The sequence below is a fragment of the Pongo abelii genome, chromosome 15 (genome assembly GCF_028885655.2).
Source record: "Pongo abelii isolate AG06213 chromosome 15, NHGRI_mPonAbe1-v2.0_pri, whole genome shotgun sequence".
Classification (NCBI taxonomy): Eukaryota; Metazoa; Chordata; class Mammalia; order Primates; family Hominidae; genus Pongo; species Pongo abelii.
In genome coordinates, this window is record NC_072000.2 from 85,908,586 (window position 1) to 85,920,777 (window position 12,192).

The 12,192-nt window shown below is 40.1% G+C and overlaps 1 protein-coding gene and 1 long non-coding RNA gene across 3 annotated transcripts in view; both read left to right on the top strand.

Annotated features, from left to right (window-relative positions):
- Window positions 1–12,192, top strand: part of LOC129049872 (uncharacterized) — a 447,079-nt gene that overhangs the window by 21,091 nt on the left and 413,796 nt on the right. The window lies entirely within an intron of this gene.
- The window catches only part of LOC129049798 (uncharacterized), a 33,956-nt gene that overhangs the window by 19,880 nt on the left and 1,884 nt on the right, over window positions 1–12,192 (top strand). For both annotated transcript variants that reach the window (XR_008513136.2, XR_008513135.2), the window contains exon 4: window positions 2,023–2,160. This is a non-coding gene — a long non-coding RNA (uncharacterized LOC129049798). The remainder of the gene's footprint in view (window positions 1–2,022; window positions 2,161–12,192) is intronic.

A 12,192-nucleotide genomic window follows, 5' to 3' on the forward strand; every position in this document is an offset into this window, starting at 1 on the left:
CTTTTGGTACTGCTATCCCTAACACAAGATCCCTAAGCTCCTAAATGCTCTGTTAGAATTAGATGATTTGGAGTTGAGCATTGGCTCTTACTATGTGGCCTTGAAAAAATTGCTTAAATTTTCTAGGTTTAAATTTTGATATAGTGTCTATTTCATGGAATTGCGTGAATTAAGTTAGGAAATACATATAAAGTGTTTAGCATAATATCTGGCACAAAGGAATAAATGTTAGTTACTGTCATTATCAACATGACTATTATTATTATCATCATCATGAAAGAAAGGCACTGAGCTTCTGACTAAGTGAAGTAAAGACCTCCTTGGAGGGTGAGCCTGACATATTCTTCACCTTTGAACTACAGAAGTGGTGAAGGTTGGTAATCTCTGATTTAAATAAATTAGAAGCAAAACCCAAAAATCTAATGAACATTTCCAGGTAGCATTTCAGCAAGGGAATCAGAAATATTAGATTAGGGGCTTGATTGTAAGAATTATCTCTGTGAATCTTATCATTTTTACTGTTCCATATCTCTTTTAAATCGCAATAACAACTTTGAAGTGCCTGGGTTCCTGCGTCACTTTAAAAAGGAGAAGGAGCACTGAATAGGCTGTGTCCTACTCTTTGAGCAACTCCAGATCAGAAAAAGGGAAGAAACGTAAATAGATCGGGTCAATATGGCAGGGTAAGGAGAGGAGCAGTTAGAGTCCCAGGACTCTGTGGAAAGAAGAAATAGGATTTTTTTTTTTTTTTTTTTGAGATGGAGTCTCGCTCTGTTGCCCAGGCTGGAGTGCAGTGGTGTGATCTCAACTCATTGCAACCTCCACCTCCTGGGTTCAAGCAATTCCCCTGCCTCTGCCTCCTGAGTAGCTGGGATTACTTGCATTTTTAGTAGATATGGGGTTTCACCAGGTTGGCCAGGCTGGTCTTGAACTCCTGACCTCAAGTGATCTGCCCACCTTCACCTCCCAAAGTGCTGGGATTACAGGCGTGAGTCACCGTGCCTGGCCAGAAATGAAGAATATTGAAGTTTGCTTCTGGCCTCAAATATTCCTTGGACTTATGATTTGAAAAGTCAATGTAATCCTCCTGAAGAGCACACTGGGGGAATGGAAAAGAAAGTATTGAGAAGGAAGGAAACAGAAAAATCACAAGTGGTTGCAATAACAAAAAACAATAAAGGGTTGGGGCTTTTAGAGTTGAGTTAAATAGCCCAATGTAGTCAAAAACTCTCAGAGGACATTAGTGAGTTGCAGCATTGTAAAATTCTTTAATAATGACTCTGAATCATGTGGGTAAAAATAGGTTTAAAATATGGTTTTATAAAAAGGTAGGCCAGTATGTAAATACACATTATGAAATATTTTGATTAAGATAGTTAAAGCAAAAATAAAGTAAAAATTTTATGAATTTAAAGAAGAAAGTTTCATTTGTTTGGAATAGTCATTTATATGGAAAAGTGAACTTTCTGATGATTTGTTCATTCAGTAGATCATGGGTGGGCAAAATCTGGCCTCTGGGCCAAACTGGGCCACACTCATTCCTTTATATATTGTTTATGGCTGCTTTTGAGCTACCATAAGAGAGTAGCAGAGTATAGTTGAGAAGTTGCAACCAAGCCTACATGGTGTGCAAAGCCTGAAATATTTACTATCTGGCCCTTTATAGAAAAATTCCCAAACTTCTGCATTCGATAATTACTGTGCATCCCCAATGTTCTGGGCACTTTGCTACAAATGTGCTTAAAGCCAATGATGCCTACTTTCCTGAAGCACCACAGTAAAAGGCATCATAGCATCCTCCCAAGTTGATGTATATGAAAAGTAGCCCTGTGACTAGGAGAGAGCATTGTGTGTGACTAGTGGCATGCAGGAGTGGCCAGTGACCTGACCCTACCCTTTGAGAATGTATAAGGGTGTCTGAGTAGGAAATTACCTGAGGGCTAAATGTTATTAGATGGTCTCTTACAAGCTGCCAAACTTGCTAGTATTTGTTTGTAAAAAATGGTTGAAATGTCATTTCAGGGTTAAATCCTCCCCTGTTTTGCCTTTGTTTCTGAGCGACATCCATTGTTTAAGTTGACTTCTTCAGGCCATCTTTGTTCCTAAAGGAAGTTGTACACCAAGTTCTACTCTATCCTAATGGACTCCACTTTTCCTGAGGTGAGGAGATACATTTTTCAAAAGAAACCGACCTAAACAGTAAGCAATAATAACAATAGCAATTGCATACAAAGAGCTGCTTCTGGCAAATACTTAGCAGCTGGAGAAGTTGAGGACCTCTAACCTTATCCAATCATTATCTTCCAGAAATGCCTCACACAGGGAAAGTATGAAAATGCAGAGAAAATCAGTTATACATACACATACAAAACAAACCCACAATTAAGAAAAAATAATAGCTCTCAACACCAAGCAGCTTTTTGTTGTAGATACAAATTTGTTGTAGATACCAATTTTTGCCTGGAGTCTTTCTTCATTATGAAAAACCAATATAATACTTTATAGGAAAACAAAACACTTTTCTTAACCTTTAGCAGGTGCATAATTAGGAATATAATATGAAAGATGGCCCCTTGCATGGTTCACAGAGGTCTTGTCCTTGAAGACTTAGGAGGGCTTGGAATTACAACAGGCAAATTCAAAGACGCTAATTAGAAATGCAGCAACTGCTTTTACAGACATGCTGAGAACATCTAAGCTTTCCAGAAATTATTCCAGCTAGAGAGAGTGAGCCCATTTTGTCTGATTCCTAAAGGTTTCTAATTTGAGGAAGAAAAGAACAATGGTGAGGCAACCAATGTGTTATATCTAGAATGAAACTTGTGCATGGCCGCAGCAAGAAGAATATTTTCTGGTTTTCTGCTGCTGGTAGCATTTCTCAAGGCATATGGAGATTTCTTTTAAAGTTGCCTGCTAGTCATTTGCCCTTTATTTCTGGTACTTCTCTCTGTTATTTTCAGTACTATTCTTTGAGCTAGCAACCTGGTTAAGTTTCATAATTACTTATGAATGTAAAAAGTCATAGTTGTATATGTAGGAAAATATTTATGCATATAGGTTCTTTAAGTAACCTGTATTTTTTTTCCTATGAATTCCCAGTGCCTAGCACAGACTCTGGCATATAGTAGGAACTGGATACATATTTGCCAAATGTATGCATGAATTTCTCAATTCAACTTGATATAGTTTACCACAATAGTTATTTTTAAAGAAATCACTTAAGAGTTTGGTTTCTAGTTTCTCACCTTCACTGCTACACTCTTGGTGCTATTTGGAAGCTCTCTATTTAGTGCTTTTCATCCCTGGGAAAGAAAAGGTGTGTTTAGAATCTCCACCTTGTTAGTACAGCCACTATGAAGATGTCTGGAGGTTTCTCAAAAAACTAAAAGTAGAACTGCCGTATGATTCAGCAATCCCTCTGCTGGGTATATACCCCAAAGAAAGGAAATCAGTGTATGAAAGAGATATCTGCACTCCCACATTTGTTGCAGCATTGTTCACAATAGCTAAGATTTGGAGGCAACCTAAGTGTCCATCAACAGGTGACTGAATAAAGAAAATTTGGTTTATATACACAGTGGAGTACTATTCAGCCATAAAAATTAATGAGATCCTGGCATTTGCAACAACATGGATGGAACTGGAGATCATTATGTTAAATGAAGTAAGCCAGACACAGAAAGACAGACGTCACATGTTCTCACTTATTTGTGGGATCTAAAAATCAAACAGTTTAACTCATGGAGATAGCAGAGTGGTTACCAGAGGCTTGGAAGGGTAGTGGGATGCTGTGGGGAGGTGGGAATGGTTGATGGGCATGAAAAATAGTTACAAAGAATAAATAAGACATACTATTTTATAGCACAACCAGTTGACTACAGTCAATAATAACTTAATTGTACATTTAAAAATAACTAAGAGAGTGTAATTGGATTGTTTGTAACACAAAGGATACATGCTTGAGGTGATGTATACCCCTTCTCCGTGATGTGTGTGTACACATTGCATGCCTGTATCAAAACATCTCATGCACCCCACAAATGTATACACCTACTATGTACCCACAAAAATTAAAAATTAAAAATTAAAAAAAAAAGAGTCTCCACCTTGGATGTGGGTTGAATGGTAGTCTAGTGTATGAGTGCCCTTGTAAGTATAATGTTATGAAAGTTTCCTGCCTTGCCAGTCACAGAAATCAAATATTCTCTCAAGTAATATCCTCTTTATTTCCCCAAACTGAAGTAGCCTCTTTTTTCTCTGATGCCCTCCAGCAATTTTTGTTCTTTAGGATTTTCATGCATTCATCTATTCATTCAAAGGCACTTGTTATTAATTGAAACTATTTTAGAATCTTTACAATTTTTTTTTTTTTTTGAGATAGAGTCTCACTCTGTCACCCAGGCTGGAGTGCAGTGGAGTGATCTCGGCTCACTGTAACCTCTGCCTCCCGGGTTCAAGCGGTTCTCCCACTTCTGCCTCCCAAGTAGCTGGGACTACAGGCACGTACCACCACACCCAACTAGAATCTTTACAATTATTGATTTGTCTCCTGAAGAAGATTTTAAGTGTTGCTACTTAAATACATGCTTGTGATTTTGGGCAAGTTATTAAACCTAGCCTCAGTTTCCCTTTCTGCAGATGGGAATGAGGATAGAATCTATCATAGAATTATTGTAAAGATTAAATAAATACTTTAACTTGTCCAATGGCAAATGCTTAATACATGTTAGCAATTTAATAATAATAGCTATTATTATTATAAATCAGATTGTTGAGGACAGGGACAGTCTCATGTTTCATATTAGATAGTGCAATGTTCAATCAATATTTGTTGCGTTAGTTTCATCTTACAAAGCAGTGAGAGGTTTCAACACAGAGCACAAAATAACTCTGGGGTTGGTATTTCTCCATAGCATCATCAAAACAAGCTGCCTTGGCTGATAGAAGACCAAAGTCTTTGATTCAAGAGGCTTAACCTTTGCATTCTTTTCTCATAGCCTCCAGTTCAAGCGCTTAGCTTTCTACCTCCCATTGTCTCCCAGAGGATGAGTTGGTTTAGGCTGATAGCTGGCTCCTGATCTTTGGAGAAAGACTCCTCATAGATCTCTGCACTTACAAAGCAACTTTATAGAGCCCTTGCTGAGCTGAGGAAGAGTTGTACAAACAGGAACAAAATGAAGCCAGTGTTTCTGGGCTTATTGCTAGGGTCTGGAAATGGATAATAAACAAGAGGGATCCAAGGGTGTCACGTAGGAACCGATCATTAGAACCCATATATTCTCTCCTAAATGGTTTTGAGCACAGTTGCGCATTTAAAAGAAACAGAATACCCCTTTCGAAATAGCCTTTCTAGGTGCTATTTAATATGAACGTGAATGGCAATTTTGCAAACTGGGCCCCAAATTTTCATAGTCTAGGTTTAAGGAAGGATTCTCCCTTTCTGGCCTGTAATATATTGGATGTTGGTTAAAATCCAGTGTCCTTATCAAGAAACTCTACGTAAGATGCAATCAAGACTATTGACAGGCATGTTTTCCAGTAAGGTGAGCATATTTTGGAAGGTCCAGGCAATGAGAAGTGGGACCAGAGATGTAGGGAGGAATCTGATGTGAGCATTGCATGTCTAATCTAGGGATGGGACTTTATCTTTTGGGCAGTGGGGAACTACTAACACTTTTTAATCTGTGGATTAGCATACTCTTACTTAAGTTTGAGAAAGTTCACTTGACCCGCAACTGTGTGTGTGTGTGTGTGTGTGTGATAGCAGACAGGTTGGAGGTTAGTTCAGAGACTAATTCCAAGTGAAAGATGGTGAGAGCTAATGAAGGCAGCAGAGGTGGAGATAGAGAGGGTTGATAGGTATTAAGGAGGTAGAGCTTAGTGACTGGTATAATTTATTCTTGGTGGTTGGATGTACTTTGTGGAAGGAGGCTCAGACTGAGTGGAAGATGTTGGATTCCTGGAGTTTCCTTCTTTGAGATAAGAAATGCAGGTGGGACCGGGCGCAGTGGCTCATGCCTGTAATCCCAGCATTTTGGGAGGCTGAGGCAGGCGGATCACCTGAGGTCGGGAGTTTGAGACCAGCCTGACCAACATGGGGAAACTCCATCTCTACTAAAAATACAAAATTAGCTGGGCGTGGTGGCACATGCCTGTAATCCCAGTTAGTCGGGAGGCTGAGGCAGGAGAATCGCTTGAACCCGGGAGGCAGAGGTTGTGGTGAGCTGAGATTGCGCCACTGCACTCCAGTCTGGGCAACAAGAGCAAAACTCCGTGTCAAAAAACAAAAACAAAAACAAAAAGAAATGCAGGTGGATGAGGCAGTTTCATGATTTCAATGATCTACAAATTGATGACGCCAAAATCTGTACTTCCAGTCCCTGCCTTCTTCCTGTGTTCTAGATCCACACACCTAGCTCTTTATTGGATCACTTCACCAGTTCACTGGTGCCTGAACCCATGTCCCCAAACCAATGTGGTTATTTTTGCTTTCTGAGTCCCCTTCTCAACCTTCATTCCCTCAGTGAATGACACCACCACCTACCTTGTTATTGCTCATGCCAGAATTTTGGGAATTATTCTTAAATCATCTCCTTGTGTCACTCACCTCTAGTTATCCCAAATTCTGTCAGTTTAACATCTTTAATATCTATTTAGTCTGTCCATTATTTTCCACCTTCATGTACAAGAAAAGGAAGTAGAAGTAAGGTGCTGAGCTACCAAGACAGGGTCCTGTAACAGAGTGTAAGATTTCAGAGATGCAGCAATTCTAATTGATTAAAATTACTTCTATGTAGTGGCTGGAAATTATCAGATAAGGTCTGATCTAGAGAGATCACAGCATTGAAAAAATGATATGCACACCTCTTTCCTATACATAGGAGGATTATCCACCTTATAAATCCTTAACAGTTGAAAATGGCAGATACTCAACTTTTAAGCTGTACTTGCAGTTAAAAGGTGCATGGAACCCAGCTGCCATCAACTAGATGTTGGCTGTGGGCTTTGAATTTAGAGTCACAGTAGCAGAAATAGTATATGGTGCTGCAAGACTGTGGGCCTTACACAGAAGTGACAGTGTTGACTGTGGTGTTAGTGGTTGCAGTAAGATTTGCTTCTGGTGCAGAAGTGGCAGCAGTACAAACAGCGGTGTCTAGTAGATTGATGGACCTTATTTGACTAGCTCTGTAGTGTGCTTTTGGGCATTGGTGCTAGCTGATTAGACTTGAGCCCTTCCAATTAGTCAGAAGATGTGGCAAGCATTTTTCCAGCTGCAATAACAGAAAACATCATTAGTAGTGGCTTAAGTCATTAGGATTTTAAAATAAGTTTGGTGTTAATAGCTACTGACATTTTTTTAAGCTTTTTTTTTTTTTTTTTTTTTTTTTTTGAGACAGGGTCTCACTCTGTCACCCAGGCTGAAGTGCAGTAGTGCAATCTAGGCTCACTGCAACCTCTGCCTCTCAGGCCCAAGTGATCCTCCTACTTCAGCCCCCAAAGTAGCTAGGGCTACAGGCACGTGCTACCATACCTGGCTAATTTTTGTATTTTTTGTAGAGATGGGGTCTCACCATGTTGCCCAGGCTGGTAGCAAACTCCTGGGCTCAAGCAATCTGCCTGCCTCAGCCTCCCAAAGTGTGCTACTGACATTTTGTCAATAGGTTGACAGTGTCAAGGTTCTCTTTCAGCCTCTTGGCCTCTCCCTTAGGCTGCCGTCTTTGTCAAGACAAGGATCAGAAGAGGGGACAGGTTAGCACCAGTTGTGTATTTCATTTTAATCAGAGGAGCCAAAGGTTCCTGAAACTCCAGCAGACTTAGGCGTACATGTTATTGGCCAGAGCTGAGTAATATGGTCAACTAACTGCTTGGAAATGTGAGAAATGAGTATTTAAAGAGCATTTGGAGTGTCCAACCTCTATGATACAACTGGAGATGAAGAAGTTGAGAAAAGGACAGCTAATCTACAATGTCTGGCACTTAAAATAACCTTTTTAAAAAGATATTGTAGATATTGCTTCAATCAACCAGAATCAGTATGCTGCTTCCCACACAGAATCCTGTATGATAATCTAAGGCTTGACGACTAATAAGATCAAATATGAAAGGAGACAGGAATTAATGATGATTCTAAAAGCAAGAATTAGAGAATGGTGCCTCTATTGATTGAAATAAGAAAAACATTTAGTAAGGGGTGAATACTGTCTAGGCTTACTCTGTTTACTCCTTTACCTGCTTTTAAAATGAGAAGTATGTTGCCACAGCTGAGTCTCTAATTGGTAAAATACATGGCAAAGATATTTTTGAATTGGAAAAGCTCACTTTACCTGTTTCAGGTGCCACAGTCACCTCTTCTACATTTGGCTGGCTTCTCCTGGTACATTTAAAGGTAATTTTGAATTTTCAGTGTTGTCATGGTTGCTTTGAGAATGAGACTCCAGCTTGTCTCTGCATAGGGCTTGTTACATAAGTGGTAGAATTAATTGTTTATTAAGGCAGTAATTGAGGTTGATTAAATAGTGATTTAGTGAATGAGTTACAATATAAGTTCGTAAAAGTGCAGCCCTTAGTTATTGATTTTCTTTTTATTACTTTTTCTTTGGGGCAAAATTTATTGAAAATTGACAGTAAGAAAACCCTCTCAGAGTCAACTGCCAGTACCAGGGTCCTCCCACCACCACCGACTGCTTGCTACTTCAGTGCCTTTGAATGTTCACTGCCTGTACTTGGCTAACTTTTGCTCTTCTTTTAAGACAGCCCACTTTAAAAATTATGAATATTGCTTCATTTGGCAGAGTCAGTCACTATTGCTTTCCCCAAGGAACGCTGTGTGATAATCCAAGGCTTGGCACTTCATAAGAATATGGGTTGATTTCATCTTCTCCAGAAAGCCCGTCCCTAAATTTAGATACCCCTTCTTTTAGAGGGGAAGGCCCCTTGCTTTATTTATCTCTTTATTCCATGTACCTGAGACAGGTCCTCAATGAATGCTTGTTGAATATAAAAATGGGTCAGTACTGGAGAGCTTACAAGTAATTGGATATTGTCTTGATCAATGGGGGGATGAGAGTGTCATACTAAAGAAAGACAGAGAGAGAGAGAGAGAGAGACAGAGAGAGAGAGAGATCCAAGCCATTCCTAGTGTATGAGAAGGCCAGAGATTAGGAGAAGGGTGAAACAAAAGTATAGGCGATGTCTACATAAAGCTCATATTGCCTTGGATATTAGAATACTGGAATCTTTACTTGGCTGTTATGTTAGAGTTTTTGACTTGCCTACAGCTATACAACTTCATTTGCTTTTTTGCCACCTGCTTCAATTTTTCAAATCCCCAGAGGTCTTACTCCCTGATATGGTATGGCTATGTTACCACTCGGATCTCATCTTGAATTGTAGTTCCCATAATCCCCACATGTTGCGAGAGAGACCCAGTGGGAGGTAATTGAATCTGGTGGCAGTTAACCCCATGCTGCTGTTCTCGTGATAGTGAGTGAGTTCTCGCGAGATCTGATGGTTTTATAAGGGACAGTTCTCCCTTTGCTTGGCACATCTCCTTCCTGCTGCCATGTGAAGAAGGACGTGTTTGCTTCCCCTTCTGCCATTATTGTAACTTTCCTAAGGCCTCCCCAGACATGTGGAACTGTGAGTCAATTAAACCTCTTCCCTTTATAACTTACCCAGTGTCAGATATGTCTTCATAGCTGTGTGAAAATGGACTAACACACTCCCCCAGCATGACAGAGTCTCCCAAACCATGGCTCCAATCTCTCATACCCTCCTTGGAGAAGCCCATGCTTTCTCATCTCTCTAACTCTATGCAACTTTAGCAGCTTTGGATGGAAGCTATGATGATGGCATCTCTCTGCCCTCTCTAATCTTCTAGATTGGCAGGCAAAGGAAGTAGCTGGATCTATTCCATATCCCTTACTTTTCTATGTCTCTTCAGAACCAAAAAGACTGTCTAGTAATTTAGAGCCCAAGATCTGGCTTACCATTAAGCTGGTTTATCCAGTATACTCAAGCTCTTTGGATTTTAGAAAGGCATAGTCATTTGCCCTTGTAGCTCAGTAAAATATATTCCAAGAAATCTCATTCTTTCAGGTTCCTGAAATAATTCGTGCTTAGTTTCCCTTTCTGCTGCCCCTTCCCTCCCAACTTAATCTATAGTTAATTGCCTTTTTCATGTCAGCTGGCATAAGGACAGAAATGTTTCAGCTTTCTTAAGACATCTTTTCCTAGCTTGATCCAGCTGCCTTTGTTTGTGGCTCTATTTTGATGCTTGATATGATTGTTCATACTGCGATTTTTAAATCTGAATAATTCTCTTGTGTTTTTAGGAGTAAAGTGCTATTTGGAAATCTTACAAATAAATAGACTCAGATTTTCTCTTCTTCTCAGAAGAAGGAAGAACAGGCTCCTCCCTCCCCATGTTCCTGTAATGTTTTTTGCATAGTGGAAGTCAACAACTCACTTCTTCTACCTGCTGTCCATGTCCTTGTTTGGTGACAGCCATTGGCTAGTGATTTTTGGCTGAACCAGAGGCACCCCCCAACCCCAATGAGAAAATTAAGGTCAAACTCAATCTTCTAATTTTAGAAACAAAATCAACTGGCTTTTACATTTCAAAGGCCATTATGCCATTTATTTCAAAAGTGATGTGTTATTTGTACTTGGCTTAAACTGGCCCAGCCTACTGGAGTATTTTGTGATAATTGGCTACCCGAGGCTCCAGAATCGCTGCAGGATCTTGTTAAAATGGCTGCCTGCTCCTCCTTGGAGAATTGTGAAAGTACGAAAAGAAATCATTGTGGTTAGAAGAATCTTTTTCTGCTTTATTATTCAAAAAGCGCTGCTGTTAGCTTCTTCTGTGAGAGTGTTTCCCAGGGATAGTCTTAATTATTGATGGCTAAATTCTCATTACTTAATGGAATTTGAACTTTAAGGGGAAACAAGAGGGAACTTTTCTTGCTAATTGGTGACACACATTGTCTCCTCTACATCCATAGAAGAAGATAGTGGCTTAGCAGAAAACAGAGATCAGAGACTGAGGAAAGACGCAAGGGAAAGGTGAGAAATGAGAGAGAGGTATGCATTGACTTCTCATCTGGAACCCTACAAGATGTTTTCTGGTTCTAATTAGAACTTAACACTACTCATCTCTCCCATGTATGAGTATGTAATAGGGAGGAAAATCATTGTGAATAAAACATTGTTGTTCTTCCATAGAGCTGCTTCTGTTACAGGAGAGGTCCTTGGTGAACTTGAATAGGGAAAGGTGGCCTAGAGGGCAGAACTCTGACTTGTTCTTCATCATATATTAAGGAAATTTTAGAGTTGGGAGGGCTGTAGGGATCTCGGGGAAATAATGTGTAAAGTTGGAAGGAAAATAGTACAACTCCTTAGGATGACCCATGCTGGATAATATCTTTCAAGAGCAAGGATGTCTAATGCTTAATTTGAACTTGTGTATATTATTGTGATATATACCCCTTTCCCCAGAGAATTCTTTAAGTCAGCTTTTTTTGTTTGTTTGTTTATGTATTTTTTTTTTTTTTTTTGAGACAGGGTCTCGCTCTATTGCCCAGACTGGAGCATAGTGGCACTATCTCGGCTCACTGCAGCCTCCGCCTCCTGGGTTCAAGCATTTTTCCTGCCTCAGTCTCTAGAGTATCTGGGATTACAGGCACGAGCCACCACACCAGGCTAATTGGTTTTTTAAAATATTTTTAATAGAGATGGGGTTTCACCATGTTGGCCAGGCTGGTCTCAAGCTCTTGGCCTCAAGTGATATACCTGCCTTGGCCTCTCAAACTGCTGCGATTACAGGCATGGGCCACCATGCCTGGCCTAAATCAGCTTTTGCTGAAATAATATTGCGCAATAAACAACCCCAGTCTTGGTAGCTTCCAACAGCAAACATTTATTTATTTTGTTTCACTCTGTGGGGTTAACTGCAGTTAACTGTGCTCCCAGCTGCAGGTCAAATTTAGGTCTGTTCCTATGGCTTTCATTTTTTGGCCCAGGCTGAAGGAGCAGTAGCTCCCTGAGGCAAGCTCTTCTCTAGGAGGGCTGGAGCAGAAGTAGCCAAACCAGACTGGGCAAGCACTTTTAAAGCCTCTGCTTAGAGGTGGCTTACATCATGTCTGTGTCAATTCCATTGGGCAAAGCCAGTCACATGGCCAAGCTCAGCATCAA